Source organism: Lepidochelys kempii, chromosome 8 (assembly GCF_965140265.1).
Source record: "Lepidochelys kempii isolate rLepKem1 chromosome 8, rLepKem1.hap2, whole genome shotgun sequence".
Classification (NCBI taxonomy): domain Eukaryota; kingdom Metazoa; phylum Chordata; order Testudines; family Cheloniidae; genus Lepidochelys; species Lepidochelys kempii.
Genome location: NC_133263.1, coordinates 9,503,845 through 9,522,082, shown reverse-complemented (window position 1 = coordinate 9,522,082; position 18,238 = coordinate 9,503,845). Strand labels below are relative to the sequence as shown.

The window sequence follows — 18,238 nt, the reverse complement described above, 5'->3', positions numbered from 1 at the left end:
AAAGTAAAACTTAACAGCTAGCTTTAATAAGTTCAGTTTCACTTTCCATACACAGAAGGGGCTGAAACATAGCCAAGGAACAGTAGTTCTAAACAAATCTCGATCATTTATTGTAGTATATTTAATTTCCAGCTACTTCACTCTCTTTCCCTTGTGCTTACCAGCAGCATCAAAATATTTTCAAAACAACGTGCTTTTCCCCCAGAGGCTGAGGAAACTGCAATAAAGATGACCTTGCACCAACAGCTTTATGTTGCAGCGCTGACTTCCCTATCATAGAGGAACATGCTAGCATTGAGGGGCCACGAATATCAACTCATTTCAAAAGGAACACAGCACTTTGGTGCCACGATGCGCCTACTTGGGGCACATCTACACCACAGATACTACAATGAATCAGCTACAGTGCTGCAGCTGTGATGCTATATCATAGTGTAGATGCTTCCTACATTGACAGAAGGGGTTTTTCCATCAGTGTAGTTAATCCATCTCTCCAAGAGGCAGTAGCTAGGTCTATAGAAGAATTCTTCCACTGACTTAGCCACATCTGCACCAAGAGTTAGATCAACCTAACTACAGCGGTCAGGGTGAGAAACTTCTTTACAGGCCTAAGCAACACAGATAGGTTAATCTAATTTTTAACCAGGCCTTAGTAATAAGTTTAACTCCCTAGGGAGCTCTCAGTACCAATAAAGGACCCACACTGACATGTTCCTTCGAAGCTGAATTTAGCATCAGACTAAAAGACAAATCTCCAAAACAATATTCTCAGTGCTGATGAAGCCTCAGAGCCCATAGAAGACTTGGACACTACAGCCACAGAGCCCAAATCTATCCAGTACCAACTTCATCAGTGTAAGTCCCTGATTTGCCTAGTTTTGAACTCAAATGCAACCTAAGTTCCTTCACAGGGGCATAAGGCTGATCTGTTGTGGGATGGAGGCATCAAGCTCAGAAGGCTGTCATGGTGAAGAAGGCAAGAAGCCTCTGCTGGCTTGAAGTATGAAGGCTGTACCCTGTGACTAGGGAAAGAGAAGTCCCAAAGCAAAACAAACAGCAGGTTCACACATCCAACTCCAGGAACACAACTTAAATCCTCTTTCTTCTCCCAGAGGCCAAGCCTCAAACAGTCCTAGGCACCACCCCGCACTTCTGTAACCTTGGCTGAGAAAAAAAGAGCAGCGAGAAAGACGGAAGTTACATGTCCCCAACGGGCTGCTTCCAGAACGCGCCTGAAGCTCAGCAGAACTTCCCACCACAAGGGCCAAAGGGTAAAGAAGCTGCATTTCAAACCCCCCCCGCAGATGTGGTCGAGGTTATAACAGGCCGTGGCCCTGAGCAGCTCCTCGGGCAGGTTCCAGACAGAACTCGATTCTACCCCTCCCCCCACTTCTCTCCCCCACCCCAGTCTGACTCCCCCACAGCCCCCCTCCCCTCAGACCCTGTCCGTGGCGCATGCGCGGTGCCAGTCCCCTCACCGTTGCCAGGTGATGACTTTCCCTCCCCGCCGTTTTCAGCAGCAGCAGCAGCAGCAGGTTCCTCCGCCTCTTTCTACCCCGGGGTCCGGTGTGGGCCCCGCCGCTTTCCTCGGCTTTTCCTCCTTCCGCAGCAGCCCGGCCCCGACACAATCTGACCCGCGGGCCCCTCCGTAGCTGGAGCTCCTGAGCTAGTAGGGTCCCCAACGGATTAGCAGCGGCGGCGGCAGCAGCGACTGGCGGAAGTGACGCGCTGACTGACAGGTGCAGCAGCGCGCGCGCGCGCCCCCGCCCCCAGGGTCACGTGCAGCGGGAGAGGGGCTGAGAAGGGAAGCAAGAGGCGGGAGGTGGAGAGGCGGGGTGGAAGGCAGGGGAGTGGGGACAGAGCAGAGAGTGGGCGGGGCGCCGTGGGGGAGCAGGGAGAGGGAGAGGGAGAGGGTGGGGGTGAGCTGAGGGAAAGGCGGGGAAACGGGGGGTAGAGAGGAAGGGGGATGAGCGGGGGAAAACAGGAGGGAGCCGGGGCTAAGAGGGAGCGGAGGGTAGAGAGGTGGGGGAAAGCGGGGTGGACAATGGGGGGAGCTGGGGCTAGGACGGAGGGGAAGAGGGAGCTGAGGGTAGAGAGGAGGGGGAGGTGGGGGAAAGCGGGGTGGACAATGTGGGGAGCTGGGGCTAGGACGGAGGGGAAGCGGGAGCTGAGGGTAGAGAGGAGGGGGAGGTGGGGGAAAGCGAGGTGGACAATGGGGAGCTGAGGCTAGGTGGAGGGGACGGGGGAGCTGAGGGTAGAGAGGAGGGGGAGGTGGGGGAAAGCGAGGTGGACAATGGGGGGAGCTGAGGCTAGGTGGAGGGGAGGGGGGAGCTGAGGGTAGAGAGGTGGGGGTGGACGATGGAGGGAGCTGAGGCTAGGACTGAGGGGAAGGGAGACTCGGAGTGAGATGGGGAGAAAAGGAATAGATAATAGACACAGGGGGAGCAAGGAGAACAGTAGAAAATGTGCTGTGGTGCTTCAGCAGTGATTATCAAGCCCTTCTCTGTCTGCCTCTGACACCCCAGTAAAGTCCCCAGGCAGACAGCTCTGTTTCTTTCTAAATACTTCCCAGGCATAGAGTGACTTCCATATATTTTTGAAATGTAAGGAATGCCCCAGGAAAGGAATTTACCTGATGTGCATGGCATGGAAAGTCAGAGAGAAACATGTTTGTGGCTCTCATCGTGTGTAATACAAGGCCAAACACGTTGCTAATAGGGATCTGAGCACCTGTTCAGATTGAGCAGACTCAACTGTAATCTTTTAAGAAATGATTTGAAAGAACCTCACTCTTTAGGTAAACTACCAAAACTCTGCAATGCCTTGAAATCAAAGTAGGATTCCTGAACACACATGTTAAGGCTGTGTCTATACAAGGAAAATTAACAAATCCATTCTCACTAAGTCAGTAGAACCAGGGGGATTGGGTTTTTTTGTTTTTATTTTTTGGTAAATTTTCCCAGGCTAGACAAAGCACAAGAAAAGCATGGCATTGCACAGTTAGGATTACTCAAATAACTAACATGGCCCCGCGTCACTACTTTCAGAATGAAGTGTAGAGGTAGTGTTATCCGTTGAGATTGAAACTTGGGATAATTTAAGCAATGACCCCATGAAGTAAGAATGCATCTTTCTAGAACACCTTCTTGTTAACCATACAGTGATTGTGACATCCAATAACCTCAGTAGGGCTCCATGCAGGTTCAAAGCTCCACCCACAGAATTGAGGCCCAAGCCTTCATTAAATGTATAAATTATTTATATTTACTATCATAGGATTTCTGCCCTTTTTGATCTGTAGTGTACAGAAAAACTGCATATTTTACTATTTTCTGAATCAATTATTGAGAACAGTTATTCTTGAAAAGTATGCATGTCACCAGATTACAAGAATGTTATTTGAACCAAAAACTAGCATATCTAGGAATTAAAATTTCCTAAACCCAAATCTCAAAAGTCCTTTAAAGTAAGGGCTTGTAGAGATTAGTGTGCTGACAGAGGACCACACTGGAGACATGAAAACAAAACTCACACCCCAGTCCTTTGAAATAAATAAGTTACTCTCAACATAGAAACTGTAAAAGTACAGCAGCTTTTCCAAGTGTAAATTGGCTGTAACCATGTGCTGTAGATTTATTAAAGTTAAAGAAGTTAAAATTTACTCAAAAATCCATTCAGAAAAGTCCTTGTTCAAAAAGGACAACATCTTACAAAGATCATATGAAAGGATAGCAAGTTAGCAGTACAGAGCAGAATTAAGATTGTTCGGGTGAGATTAACTGCATATTCCATTGAGGAGTCCGGTGGCACCTTAAAGATTAACAATTTTATTTGGGCATAAGCTTTTGTGGGTAAAACTCCCCTCTTCTTGAGATGCAAAGTTGTCCTCCTTGTTTTTGTGGATACAGACTAATACAGCTACCCCTCTGATACTTTGCATATTCCATACTTTCCACTGTTTGGGGATCTTTTAAGAGGAATATTAATTTTAAACATACTGTATGTATTTTCATAAACCTGGTCAATGTTTTGAATTCAGAATTTGACAGAAAAAGTCAAATTTTCTTATGAAGTTTTCCCATTTTTAATGCTCTGTCTCTCTCCGAAAGTAGTATACTGATATTATTAGTTCTGTTTTTAACATGGTTATGGTCAGGGGAAAATGACCTCTTAGTGGGGGTGTATGTTTATTCACTGTCAATTGGCTTCCACAGCAGATTTTCCCACTTTAACAGTAAGATTTCTCACTGTATAGAACTGAGCTCACCCTGGTGTATGAAATTCAAGCTGTACTCTTTCTGATTTGTACAACCTCATAAGCAGCAATAAAGATATTGGAATCAGAACTTAGCTGGCTGCTTTGTTGATGATGCACAGGAGAGAATGGACTCCAACTGACTCTTCTGCAGCTAGATTGGCCAACTGACAGCAGTAAAACCAAAGGAAATCTGACACCGAACAGGTGGTGAGGGAGATAGTGGAGGCTCCTCCTGTCAGACAGGTAGGAACAGCACTGGCTTCACTGTTTTGGAACTGAAACAGTATATTCCTACTCTAAACTGGTTCTGAGTGCACCTTTTTGTGCCAGTTTCTCCTACCTCCTTTCAGATATCTTCAACATTCTCTGTAGGGGAAAAATATATGCAGTCCTAGGCTGCTGCTCTTAGTCTGGTGTTTTTCTGCCCACAGTCTCATTTGTTCACCAGTATGCTCTTTTTCTGTCCTAATTCCCTATTTTCAAAAGTTTTGAAGGGAAAGAGGGACTTCTGGTGCTTCATAATCTTGTTGAAAATCAGTGAGAACATACAGGGGAGAAGAATGAGATTGTTCAAAGAGGCAAAATGACAACTAAACTGTGTCTGCAGTCTCAACCATGCAGGTATTGAAAATATCACACAGCAGTGCCAATAGTAAAGCAGTAGGTGTCACAGTCGCAGGGCTAGCTGCAGCTCAGTATCCTTTCTGGCCTCTCTGAGTGCACCTCCTCAGATGTTAGACCTGAAATTCTCCCACTAGGCCCTGGGCTACAGTACTCTCTGTGTCTACGGTTCTTACCCTGCAGGTCCAACTGAGTTGGAGTACCTGTGGTTCTTCCTTTTGGGCGTCTGTGACCAGTGGGCTACAGTGATCAGACAGTCCTCATTAAACAAAAAGTATTGTTTATTTCACAGTAGGAACAAAGAATTAGAGAAAAAAAGGATTTTATGACCGACTGCCTACATGCATGTCTGTCTTACCTAAAAGGCTCCCCATCCCTGATGGTAACCTAGGAAGGCCTAATTTCTTAAAACACTCTCAGCATGTGCCCGTGTCTCAGTCTGGTTCCCCCAAGCTACCAACCCCCTCCAGAGAAGAGATTGTATCCTTTTAAACGCCAGAGTTCATTCATTCTTCTCCATTCCTGAGCTTTGGCCGGAGAGGCGATAAAATTTTTGGAACTAGTAGTTCAGGCATTGTCCCTTACCACCCCAGAAATGTAAACAGAAGGGTGGCTATCTTGAGTCATTCTTAACCTTCCTGCATGTTTCTTCTGACAGCCCCCTCTTATACTAAATCAATATTTTCATACAGTAACCATCCCAATAATAGGTCAAATTGCAGTATTAATAAATTACAGAGCTGCTCCACATCCATATTTATAAAGGGGAAAAATACAAAAATGAACAAAAAGGCTTGAATTACTAATGAATACACCCTTATTTCTTCTAAGTATTTGTAAACAGATGATCAACTACATAGTCATGGGGTTCCATGTCAACTTCCCAGGTCAGGAGACAAAAGATCATGAAAAGTGTGTAGTTTATTCCATATTTAAACCTATGTCCTGTCTCATTATGTCTACACTAGCATTTTTCTTAAACTATTCCACTGCTGCTGCTACTACTACTGGTTCAGCTCTACCAGTGGTAGCAATGGAGAGAGAATTGGTATAGAGAAGGTGCCACCAGCATTATAACCATTATGTAGAATAGGTCTTTTCTGAGCAGAGTTAAATAGCATGGAGGATCTAAGAAGACTTGCCAGTATTTAGGGCTAAGATCAGTTTTCATGTTTGGAGACTTATGGCATCCTCTACAACTGCTCAGCCCAAGAAGCCTGCAGCGCTTCCAGAGCTAGGCATCCACAAAGTGTCTCAGTAGGTCGGATTCTAGTCTTACCCTGGAGCAATTCCATTGATTTCAGGAGGAGTTACTCATGTTTTACACAGGGTAAACAGCAGAATTGGGGGCCATTTTGCCTCCACTGATTTCAGTGCTCCAACCTAATATGGCTTTCACCATAAACTTGCTCTGATGCACTCTCTGAAAACTTTAGCTTTCCAGACTCAGATAAGTATAGTCTCCCAGAAATATCCCCATCCAGTTCCTCACTAGGGATTTGGAATAACTGAAAGAGATTATTTGGGGATATGCCCAGTATAATACAAAACCTTGTGGAAACTAAGATAGGATACTTTGGCATTTTAATCAGTTCTACATTAACATCCAATCATGTACAGTTTATTCAGTAGCACTGCTCATTCTTGGTCTTCATACCAAGTCATTAGTGTACTGAAGGACTGCAGAAATTGGAGACATAGTAATAAACAAGATATGTTGTCTGTTATAATATCCATAGCATATCTGCCAGCTGTTCAGATTTGGGAAAGACAATCCCTATTAGTAAAATATTTGCCATTTTTTAACTTTGTCCATCTACAGATGTTTCTGTCGGAGGTACTTCATTAGAGTTAGGAGTGCCTGGTTTCTCTTTTTTGGATGCCCAGCTTGGGATGACTTGGGCCTAATTTTCAGAAGTGCTGCAGCTCCTATAGTCTTCATTTAGAGGTGTGGGTGCACAGCATTTCCAAAAATCTTGCCTAAGGCATCACAGTTTGAGCACCCAAAATCAATGTCCACTTTTGGAAAGTTTGGCCTTTACTAACAAACTAAGCCCCACAACATCCCAGTGCATAGGTTAAGTACATATTATCCATGCTAGTCACAGTTCATTGCACTGCGGTATAGCAACAGCGGGAGTCCAGGTATAGACAGCCCTGGGTTCAGAAGATATTTGTAGACTGTTTACACTAGTAAAGAAGCTCAGAGCATGTCTAACTGTCCTGGAGCTAAAAGCAACAGCTAGAGCAGTAGGGCTGTCTACACTAGGGCCTGGTTTATTAGCACCAGTGGAGATGATAGACAAGGCTTAACAGTTTAGTCAAGGAAACAATAAGAGCATATACTTGCCTTCCAGTGTCAGGTGATCTAGACATAGCAGTACTGCATCGTGACCAGCCTCCTACCAGAGAGAGGGATTGTTGCCTCAGCTACACACCCAGAATTCTTTGTCTCAGGCTGGGAACCTGTCTCTGTTCCCAAACATGAATATTTTTACTGGCAGCAAGACGAAACAAAAGGCACAACGTGATCTAAGAAAATCCTTTCAGTGAAGCTCTGTTCTGTTTTCTTTTTCAATCATGCCAGGGACAGAGCAATCCTGGCAGGTGCTGATCACCCTCACTTGCATTGAAGCCAATGAGAACTGGAGTACCGAGCACTCCATAGGATCAGGTCCAGCATTTCTGGTCTTGAAAATAAAAGGATATGTTTCTTCTATAATCTCAAAATTAATCTACTTTGAGCACCAAAAATAGCATAACATTTATGAAAATAAAATCACTTTCCTAGTTGAGTGGGTGTGTTATTTTGAGACAGCACTAACATAATAAAATCAGTTGTCAGTTTATTGGCTCAGTTACAGACTTTGATCTGCCACCACATCTATTCCTCTAAAGTGCTGCATTCATTAGGGTACCTTGTCCCCTTTTGTCTCCACACAGAAAGGCTAGCAATCCAATTTCCATAATCATATCAACCTCCTCTGCATCCATTATCCAAAGAGAAACTGTCCATCTCTGTTATACTGAAACTTGGTTCCTCCAGACCTCACGTCTGATGGGATGAAGAGGGCTGAACATAGCATCTTCCAGGACCTCTGAATGCAACAACCCAACTGGCCAAAGGAGTCAGTAGAGGGTGTCTCTGACAGTGACTGAGTTCATCCATTCCAAATCATTGCAGCCCAGGAAACAAGCCCAGGAGCAAAGAGACTGCCGGCCTCATCAATCCCCCCTTAAACTTTCCTATTCACTTGATCCCTCTTTAAACCTTTCCTTTTCCCTATTACTGCATCCTGATAGTCCTTCTAAGTAGCCTTGTGCAGGAGATGATGGCTTAGTGCTGTGAGTATCATGAGAGCTATGAAGCACTGGAACCTAGGAAGGGCTGACTCAGACTTTCATCCTTCTGTGGTAAATTAAGTAAAATGCAGTTTTTGCTGTATAGGAGGTGGTTCCCCCCACCCCCACTCAAAACCTTATAAATAAGGCCATAAGCAAGTTTTTGTGGCCAGTAAAGTTCCCATGGTTTGGTGCATGTGTTTGTTTTAAATAAGAGGAAGGATTTGCTCTGTTGGACTTGGCAAAATTTCTCCTGTCCCTGGTTGTTGCGGTGTTCTGTGCGTTGGTCAGTTTACACTCCACACCCCAGAGATTGCTACATTTCACTTGTATAACAATAGCTTTGAGAGCTGGTAATTCTCTGCCTCTGTTTCATTTAAACTATTGCCTCTGAAACCTATTGATGATTTCTCATAGCAGTATCATTAACTATTTAACTGTTGATCACATTAGCAAATACAACCAACTCCACTGGAATTGCAAGTTTCACCATTCACCTTCCCTAATATAACCCCTGACTGTACCCAACTCTATGAAGTGCACTCTGGTCTGCCCTTCCCTCAGATGGGTTCTGACAGACTGTACACAAAGATTTCTATGTGAAAATAAGTGGCATTGTACTGTGTACAGCATCCGGAAACATGAAAGTGATGTTTGAGTCCAGTACATTTGTTTCACCATAGCGAGTAATGTCCTAACAAACTGTGGAAACTTAGCAGAGGCAACATGCAGCAGCAAAGGTGTTACCCCTGCAGGTGGCTGATGATTTGAATTCACAGGAGGCATGTTTCTTCTCATAATTACATAATACTACTAGCTAGTCCTGCTACAACCAAAGGAACGCCATCAATTTGAAATCCAGTCAGCTCCCCCTCAAAAAAGTGTGCCTGAACCTATTTTTAATACTAGACCGACCCCAAAATTCTCATACCAATTTGTGATTTTACAGTGACACAAACAAAACAACTCTCTCCTTTTTGCTCTGTGAAAGACCTATACAAATAGCATGGGTGGGACTGGGGGTTGACTGACTATGCAGGAGAAACAGTGAAACTGACTGTACACAGGAGACCAGATTCTCCGAAGTGCTCAGTCAGATTTTCAGAAGACCTCAGTGCCTACAATGGGGGGGCCAGATTGTCAAAAAGCTCCCATTTTCACACCTAACCCATTGCTCTGCACGTGAGCTTCTGGGAGTTCAGCAGTTTCGAAAAATGCATCACCCCTCTTTGGAAAGTCTGGCATCTCTCCAGGGTGCTGAGCCTGTCTGAAAACTCTGGGGCCAAAGTCCTGTCAGATGCAGAACCCCAACAATCTGAAAAAACAAAATGTTTCCCCCTCATTTCTTTGAATTGTAACAATCGTAACTGCTACTTGAAACAATAGAACATATTTAAGTGTGATTCATAGATTTTAATAAAAAGAAAAGGAGTACTTGTGGCACCTTAGAGACTAACCAATTTATTTGAGCATGAGCTTTCGTGAGCTACAGCTCACAACATCTGATGAAGTGAGCTGTAGCTCACGAAAGCTCATGCTCAAATAAATTGGTTAGTCTCTAAGGTGCCACAAGTACTCCTTTTCTTTTTGCGAATACAGACTAACACGGCTGTTCCTCTGAAACCTGTCATAGATTTTAATGTCAGAAAGGACCATTATGATTATCTAGTCTGACTACCTGCATAATAAGACAAAGTTGATGTGTCCCTTTAAAGGGACAGTCAGGTTGTTCAAATGCCAACTCTTAGTTACCATTAATAGTGAAGATTCCAGCAGCCATCTGCTTGTTCATTCCCACCTGATAAAAAGATACATTGTCAACCCCAATGATGAATACCTATATTTCTGGAGGGAAGGTGGGGGTGGATATGACAACTGTTGCTCTTAGGTTTGGTTCAACATGTAAAAGTTGGATGATGCAAATACAGAGCCCCCATCTCGGTCTGCTAATTGCCAGGTCAGACCTCAAGGCTTAGCTGGTTCCTGAGGAGTGGGGAGATGAGGATGCATTAAAGAGGGTGGAAAAAGGTTGGAGAGCTGTAATACTGATCCCAATAGGTAAAAGGGGGGCACTCATGAGTTTATTTGAATATTATGTTCATGATTTTAATGTCGGTGCATCTTGGCCAAAAGGTTCGGGCACATTCTTTATAAATACACATTAATTAATTTTCCTCAGTGCACAAAGGGAATTTGCATTAATGTCAGTCTCCAGACTCATCCAGGGCCTGAGCCAAAGGCTATTGAAACCAATGGAAAGACTCCACGTTGACTTAAATGGGCTTTGCATCAGGCTCCAAACAGCTAGGAATTCTTTTTTTCAATCAATAACTTTAAAATAACGGGATTGAGAGTAGCCAGATTGAACAGCAAAATGGATTATGCAGATGATATTGTACAGTATGTCCAGGGGTGCAGCTAAACCGCCTTGACAGTAGGATTTATCGTCACAGAGATGCTGCTGAATCGAATCCAATGGCATTAGCAAACACTGCTGTAATGCTTGGGCCGAGCTACATTCCACATGCTGTGTGTTCCCATTCAGCTACCCTATACAATAAAATGCATTTCAGGGCTGAGCAAAGTACCCTAAGGAGTTACCAACCACTCTTAATGGTTCTGGGGTGGGGGGGAAATTCCAGTAGTTCAGAGACATGATAGTCTACACAATATTAGTTTATCTCTGAAGCTAGGGAGTTCCTCTGGCAGCAGAACCAGAGGGATTCAGTTACATGAGAGGGGAAGGCTACGCAAGCTTCTTGTACCAACTGAGTTAGGGTCCACTCATAGGCAAGTCTCCTGTTCTCCTTCAAGGGATTGTGGGGCGTCTCTTTAGAGATTAGGTTGAAGTAGCCTCCATGTAGCTTTGTAGCCCCTCCATGACTGGGAGAGAGATTCTTTGTCCCTCCCCTCCAACACATATTCCTAGCAGCCCTAGTCAGGCCATTGCTGATCTCTGGATTTGGTCCTAAATTGTTTCCTATATCCCCAATTCAGCAAAGCATTTAAGCATGTGTTTAAGTTCAAGTTCCATTGACTTAAATGGGGTTTAAGAATATGCTCAGGCGTTCTGCTGAATTGGGACCTAAATACTATACTATGGTACATACCCTTATAACTGTGAATGCTAAATTATAGGATAACTCATGATCCGGGCCTCATAAAACAAGTGAAAGATGGGGAGAAAACTTTAGCTCTATATATCTGTGCTCGAGTAGCTTAAAAATCAGAATTTAATCTCATTTTTGTGCAGGTTGATTTTTTCCTTAATGTTCCCCATCTCTTTTTTGTAGCAACGGTCAGTGGTTTGCACAAGGGCTGAGCTGGCCTAGCAGCAAACTAATCAATATTAATAGAGATGGGAGGGAGAGGAGGGATTAGCATGACCTTCTTAAACCCATACTGGCGCAGTCATGAAGCAGCTGAGGAGAGAGTAGCAAAACCGTAACAGCATGTGGCTTTAGTAGCTTTTCATTTGTTGTGCCTGGGAATATTTACTTTTGTTGCTTCAATGCAGATTGCATTAAAAGCAGACAGTTTTAAGGAAGGGATAAGACAATTTTATCTGCAATCTCTGAGACAAATCCATCCACGATGGAAGCTCTATTGAAGTCAGTGAAATTACATACAGGATGACTTTTATCCTAAATTTCTATTCTAAACAACAGCAGTTAGCACAGGGGAGTGTTGACAGCGAAAGTGTTTAATACAGGTACATTTGCTGGATGTTTATTAAAGGAAAATCTAATCAAAAACATTGAGCATGCAACTTGAATATTGAGTGCAGGAGCTACAAAGCATTCTGTGAACCAGTCCTCCTATTGTTAAGCACAACTGTTCACACCAGCTAAGCCAGAAGTGCATGTATATATTTAAAATAGGCTTCAGGGAAGTAGAATTTTTTTTTTTTAAATTCCAGTCAGTAAGAAATCATATTTCAAATTATTTGCTCCTATTGGATTTGTGGCTTCACTGTTGGTTTACTGGTAGCAGATATTCTAGAAAATATTGGTTTGTGCTAAGTGAGAAGGGTGATTATCGTAAATTAATGCATGGTCTTTCATTAAATATAAAGATATTCTTACATTTTCATTTTTTTTAATACTTTCTTTACACACTGATTCAGAGACAGCTATAACTTTCTTCAGCTGCTTGTTCTGAAAAACTGAACTCTTGGGAGACTTATCCCAGAATGACTCACATTAGATTGATTTTAAAAGTCAGCTTTAAATTATTTACATTTTTAAAGCAAAAAATGTTTTACTGTGGCGGATATGGCACCAGCTAACAAAGCTGCGGACATGTTTTTCCTTCCTTTGTCAGAACCCATCATGTCTGACAAACCAGATTTTGCAGAAAGTGAAATGCAAAGAAAGTGAGTGCATCTGAGGTTGATTGGACACAAGGCAACCAGCAGACGGTGTATTCCACTTAATATACCAAATGAATACTAATTAGGGGATTAATGACCCAAATCCCTTTCTGGTATAACTCTTGATGAGGGGAGTTACACCAGGGATTAAGTTGGCCCTCTGACTACACAAGTCATTAACTGATTTTATGTTTTGTCTGCACTTACATGTCGGTCTCCTCACTGTGAGACTGTTCCTGCCCTTATTGAAGAGAAGGGAAACATTCTTTGCCCTCTCCTGCCTACTATGTGTCCGACTTGCTCAAGTGTAATTCTCTCTCTTGCTGTAGATGGGAGAAGCCTAGATTGCAGGGGAGACCTACTCCACCCTCAGCTAACCAGGACTCTTCTTTAGCTCAGCAGCAGTGCCCTGTGTGGCTTTTTTGCCCACCCCACAGAGCAGAATTCAGCAAGCCCTCTCCCTGCATGTACGTAGTTGCTTGTAAACGTGGTTTGTATATATCTTTGAACTGTTACAATGACAGCCATGGTGTGCTCCAGGAGCACCTTGGTGAGTGGTTCTCTTTAGAGGAGGATGGCTGGGCAGAAAAGTAACCCAGGTCTCGTCTTTTGCACGAAGTGTCCTGACCTCCATCTAACAGCATCCAGAGATGCTATGGTGGAGCCAGACTTCCTTTTAACAGATCATCTGAATGGCAGCACTTCCCCTACCACCAAAAGCCTTCTGTCTGGATATACAACCAAGTCCTGGCTTGAGACAGGGACCTCCTGATGTGCTGGCGTCAGGGCCGGCTCTAGGCACTAGCAAAACAAGCAGGTGTTTGGGGCGGCACATTTCTAGGGGCGGCATTCCGGCGCCGGCCATGCCGCCCCTAGAAATGTGCCCCCACCACCCCAGCTCGCCTCCGCGACACTTCTCCCCTCTCCCTCCCAGGCTTGCCACGCACCAAACAGCTGTTTGGCGCAGCAACCCTGGGAGGGAGAAGCCTAGTGGCAGCGCATTCGGGGAAGGCAGCAGTGGTGGAGCGGAGGTGAGCTGGGACGGGGAGTGGTTCCTCTACCCCCCCCCCGTTACTTCCTGCGCTCCCCTCCTCCCTCGCTCACCTCCACTCCGCCAGCTCCCCTGAATGTGCTGCCTCTCCCTCGCCTGAGAGGCAAGGGGGAGGAGCGGAGGTGCGTCATGGTCGGGGAGCAGGCGGGACAGAGGTGAGCTAGGGCCGGGGGGGAGCTGCAGGAAGCAATTGGGGGGGGGGGGAAATGCGGCACGCCCGGGGAGGAGTCGGGGCCGGGGATTTGGGGAAGGGGCGGGGGGAGAGGAAGGGCACACACACAAAAAGCATGGGTAGCCAAAAAATTTTTTGCTTGGGGCGGCAAAAACCCTAGAGCCGGCCCTGGCAGGCGCAGTAGTGCTAGCCACCACATCAGGGTTAATCCCACCAGCCAAGCACTGTCTGGAATCCTGGCCTCATCTCTCCACTGCACTCGTGGTTCAGTTGCAAGAGGAAGGATGGTTTGTATACCGCACCCTCCATTCTCAAAGGCACTGCTTTGTGGCAGTATGGGGGATCTGGAGAGGAGATTTAGGGGTAGGGAGGAATGCCCAGTGGGTCTGTGACTGCAGAACTGCATGGCAGAGGGTGGCAGCGCCTGGCCTCCTATAACAGTGGTTGCCCCTGTGTAATGAGAGGATTCATTCCCCTCCATGCCGACAAAGTGATCCCCTGTTCAAAGCAACAGGCATACTGGTCCACAAGCCTGTATAAAGAAATAACGTGAGCTCTATGCGAAAGGAAAGGACTCAACTTCATCATATCAGAAGAAAAGGCACAGATATCCCCTCTTGACGAGCGTCTGTACAAATCTGCATTTTGCAATCTGATCAAAACAGTACCTTATTGACACTTGGTTTTGTTCTCAAATCTGGCAGCTATTGAACAGAAAAGCAAAGTAAGCACATCCTGAACGTAAAACTGAAAAGATGACAGGCTTCTCATTCAGGGAGGGGTTGCTCCCGTTCTGTTTTTTCAGTTCACTGTTAGGGGCCTGTTTAATTGTTTAAACAAATGTTTGGTTTTTGGTCGGGGGGGGAGGAGGAGTTTTAATTAAATATTCTGAAACCGATGAACTCTTGCTTTTACAGAGTCCTAGAAAAACTGTGACTCAAAGTCCCGTATGAGCCTTCTTACTTGCAAAAAGTGTCTATTTCCGTGTTGAAGAGAAAATATCGGTCTTTGAAACTTACCAACACAATAGGTTTACAACTCTGAAATCCTTCCGAGTATTATTCATCGTTTGCTTTAAACTAGCATCTGCAGGCCTCAGCCAGGTTGGAGCCACACGGTGGTAGATGCCATGTAGACCTACGACACTCTGTGCTCTGAAGAGCTTACTGTCTGTAGCAGCAGAGTGATTGCAGGCTGTAGTCACAGTATACTGAAGTCTGACACAAAACCAAGCCCCAACCCCAACCTCCCCGCCATCGTGGTGCCTGCTTGCACAGCTCTCCCCCTGCCTGTGCAGAAGGGAAGGAATGCCAACCATGTGGCAGTTTAATCCCCATCAAAACCCCTTAGGCGCTGCAGGGTTTGAGGCAGGGCTGAAGAGAACCACTCGATGGTACCATCCTTTGTACTGCAGCATGGAATTCAGGGAGAGAGTCAACATGGCTTAACTCCTTCTGGGATTGCATTCCTCCCCTGGTTGAGGAAGGAGCAGTGCCTAGGAGCTTCCCATGCAGACAACTCTGCAGATGTGGTGTTGCCTTTACACAGAGATCCCCTGGAGGAAGAGCTGGGAGGCCTTGTTCTTTTCCCACTCAAGCGCTCCCACCTCTCCTCCTCCCCGTGGGAACCACTGGGCAGTAACTACAGGAGTTAAATCTTGCTGCCTCAATGGAAGGTCAGTCTGACCTAAGATATTGTGGGAGGAATTGTTTTTCTCTAATTCTGCATTGTTGCTATACCACTCACTGCATCACTGAGAACAAGCATATCCATTGGCCCATGGATGGGTTACTGAAGTGGATACTGGGCCAAGTTCTGGTCTCATTTACACTGGTGCTGTGACTTCTTTGCAGTTACTTGAAATATATACCCATTCAACAATAGCATACAATCTGCCCAATATTTGGAAAGCCTGGATAAAGTTACTGAGTGGGGGGTGTTTGGCCCATTATATTTAACTACAACGGTACTATTTCATTTCAGTGCCTCTAAAATAAGTCAGCTCCATGAATTATATTCTTTGCCAATAAGTTTCCATTAGAGCCATGTCACAGATTATCTCCAGTGACAGCAGAAAACCAACCAATGCACTGTCTAAGGGGAGTATGGTGCTCTCTGTCTTACAATACAGAGGTCCAGGGATCTCAGTTATACCAATCTAACTCCACTGACTTTCCTGGAGTTATTCCAGCTTAACTACTGTAACGGAGCAGAACGTAGTCCACTATTGTCAGTAGCACTGAGATTTTATCATGAAGCATACATTGCTATTATAACCAAAAATCACATACACCCTCCTCTGAAGACCACATTCCCCATAGACACCTGCCTTTGGAGTTGTTTCCCATCTTAGCTAGAGTTTAGGATAAGCAACTATTCAAAGCAGAGGTGGGAAACTCAGGAGATCAAGAAGTGAAGCAGAGGCAAGCCGTGCTATGTTCGAAAAGGATAAGGCAAAAAGAGTCACTACTTCATTCCTGGTTAACAAATCACAAATACCTTACTTTAAACATCCACTAGATGCTCCATATGAGGATTCCTCAGTGTGACATTAAGTTTTTCTACTAGTAAAAGAAGCAACGGCTCCCAGAAACAAACAAATTCCACTCAGTCAGATAAGCCATTATGGTTCGCTGGAATTGCTTAGGCAGCATATCACAGTCCATCTAGTGGGAGGCAGGAGGGAAGTTAACTCAGGACTTTTATACATGGGGAAAGTGACTGGCATAGCTATGTCTGTCAGTGTTCCATTGGGAAACAGAGTAATTCTACTGTATAAGAGTGATTTGTATTCCAGAACAGGATATCCATGTGGTGAACTATACCAGTATAGTCCTATATCTCTAAAAGCCATGCCAGTCAATGCCCAAGCCCTGGGACTGAGTTTTATTTCAGTTGACAAGTCTTGGCAGCCTGGAGATTGTATCTGGAGCTTTAGAAGTATTTGTACTCTTCAAATTAAGTTGTGATCACAAAAAAATTCCTCAGTAGCAATTCTCTAAACATTGCAGGAAAACATCCTTCCCCATTCCTCTGGGGAAGCCCACATTCTAGGCTACAGGTTTGGCCACTTTGTTTTAATAGATGTACTTAAGTATATTGGTGGTGGAGCGGGGGGAAATCACGTGTCCAAAATAGGAAAGTGAGGAGGATTTTTTGTCTCTGTGAATTTTGTGCTCACAAAGCAAAGGATTAGTATGACTGACTAGGACCAGGCAGAATTCAGGGAGGCTCCATGCAAGAGCTTCACAGCACAGCCCTCCTCACTCCGGAGCTGGAAGATCTTCCTGTTCTAATACTGGGGCCCATCTGCACAGCTTTGCTCATGAGCCTCAGACAAGAGCTACCATGGTCTGTGGGCTCAATCTGACTTCCATTGAAGCCGGGGGAGTTTTGCCATTGACTTCAGGGGGAATCAGGCTCAGGAACCGGAGGCCAAATCCTGCTCACCTCACTCAGACAAGTATCCCCACTGAAGTGAAAGAACTACATCAGGGAGTTAAAGATCAGCCCCAAATCCTTGGGTCTCTCTGGAGCAGACACCAAGTTTTGCTGAATTGTGGCAGTTTTGCAATATGGACAAATCTTGAGTTGAGTTTCACCTTATTGGCACTGGAGTGACAAGTAGCATAAGTCAAGGCAGATGGCAGGGGGTTCCCCCTTCCATTAGGGTCTTTGGGAGCAGGAGCCAGCCTATGAAGCCCTGCCTCCAGAGGTGAAAGGAAAGTGTGCTAACTCACTATAACATCCAAGCCCTCTGGATTTTGGGCCCAATGCTGCTACCATTGCAATCGGTGGGAGCTTCACCACTCACATCAACAAAAGCAGAATTAGGCTCCTACTATATTGCTGCTAATAGAGCAGTACAGGGAGGAGTTTACATTGACTGGGGCGGGGACTTGCTTTCCCTCATGGCCTCCTCATTGGTTTGTTAGCTTCCTGCCATGCAGGAATTGATTGCTTCACACAACTCTTTTCTTTATGAAATGCAGCTCTATCAAGGCTATATAAATCCTAACCTCATGACTTCTTTCCCCGACCTAGGAGTCTCTGCCAGTTTTGAAGACACTGATTCTGCAAGGGGTCCTTTCTGCTGCTGGATGAAATCCCTCCAGTCCCATAACTAGATCAGGAGATTTGGCTAATTTGAATTTACAAACGCCAGGGACAGATATAGGTCTAATTTTCCCATAAGTCTTTTCATCCTCTTATTCTTCAAATAGTTCTATCACTAGTCAGTCACAGGAAGGTTGGATTTTGACACACTGGGTTACCACACAGAGAAAGCTGGGACTGCTAGCTAGAGAGTTTCTGGCCATGATCTATCTATTTAAGCTTTAGGCTTTTATTCCCCTTGAAGAAAAGTGGGTTCTGACCATTCCATTAGCAAAATACTAGCTTGCACTTAATGTTACAGTAAAA

At 44.9% G+C, this 18,238-nt stretch overlaps 2 protein-coding genes across 3 annotated transcripts in view; one reads left to right on the top strand and one right to left on the bottom strand.

Moving 5' to 3' along the window:
- The window catches only part of FAM13B (family with sequence similarity 13 member B), a 78,481-nt gene extending 76,754 nt beyond the window's left edge, over window positions 1–1,727 (bottom strand). The window contains exon 1 of one of the 2 annotated variants that reach the window (XM_073355472.1): window positions 1,479–1,727. The gene's annotated coding sequence lies outside the window, so the exon portion shown is untranslated. The remainder of the gene's footprint in view (window positions 1–1,478) is intronic. The other variant, XM_073355470.1, reaches the window with a different exon arrangement.
- The window catches only part of WNT8A (Wnt family member 8A), a 36,277-nt gene continuing 19,549 nt past the window's right edge, over window positions 1,511–18,238 (top strand). Inside the window, exon 1 of the mRNA XM_073355473.1 lies at window positions 1,511–1,739. The gene's annotated coding sequence lies outside the window, so the exon portion shown is untranslated. The remainder of the gene's footprint in view (window positions 1,740–18,238) is intronic.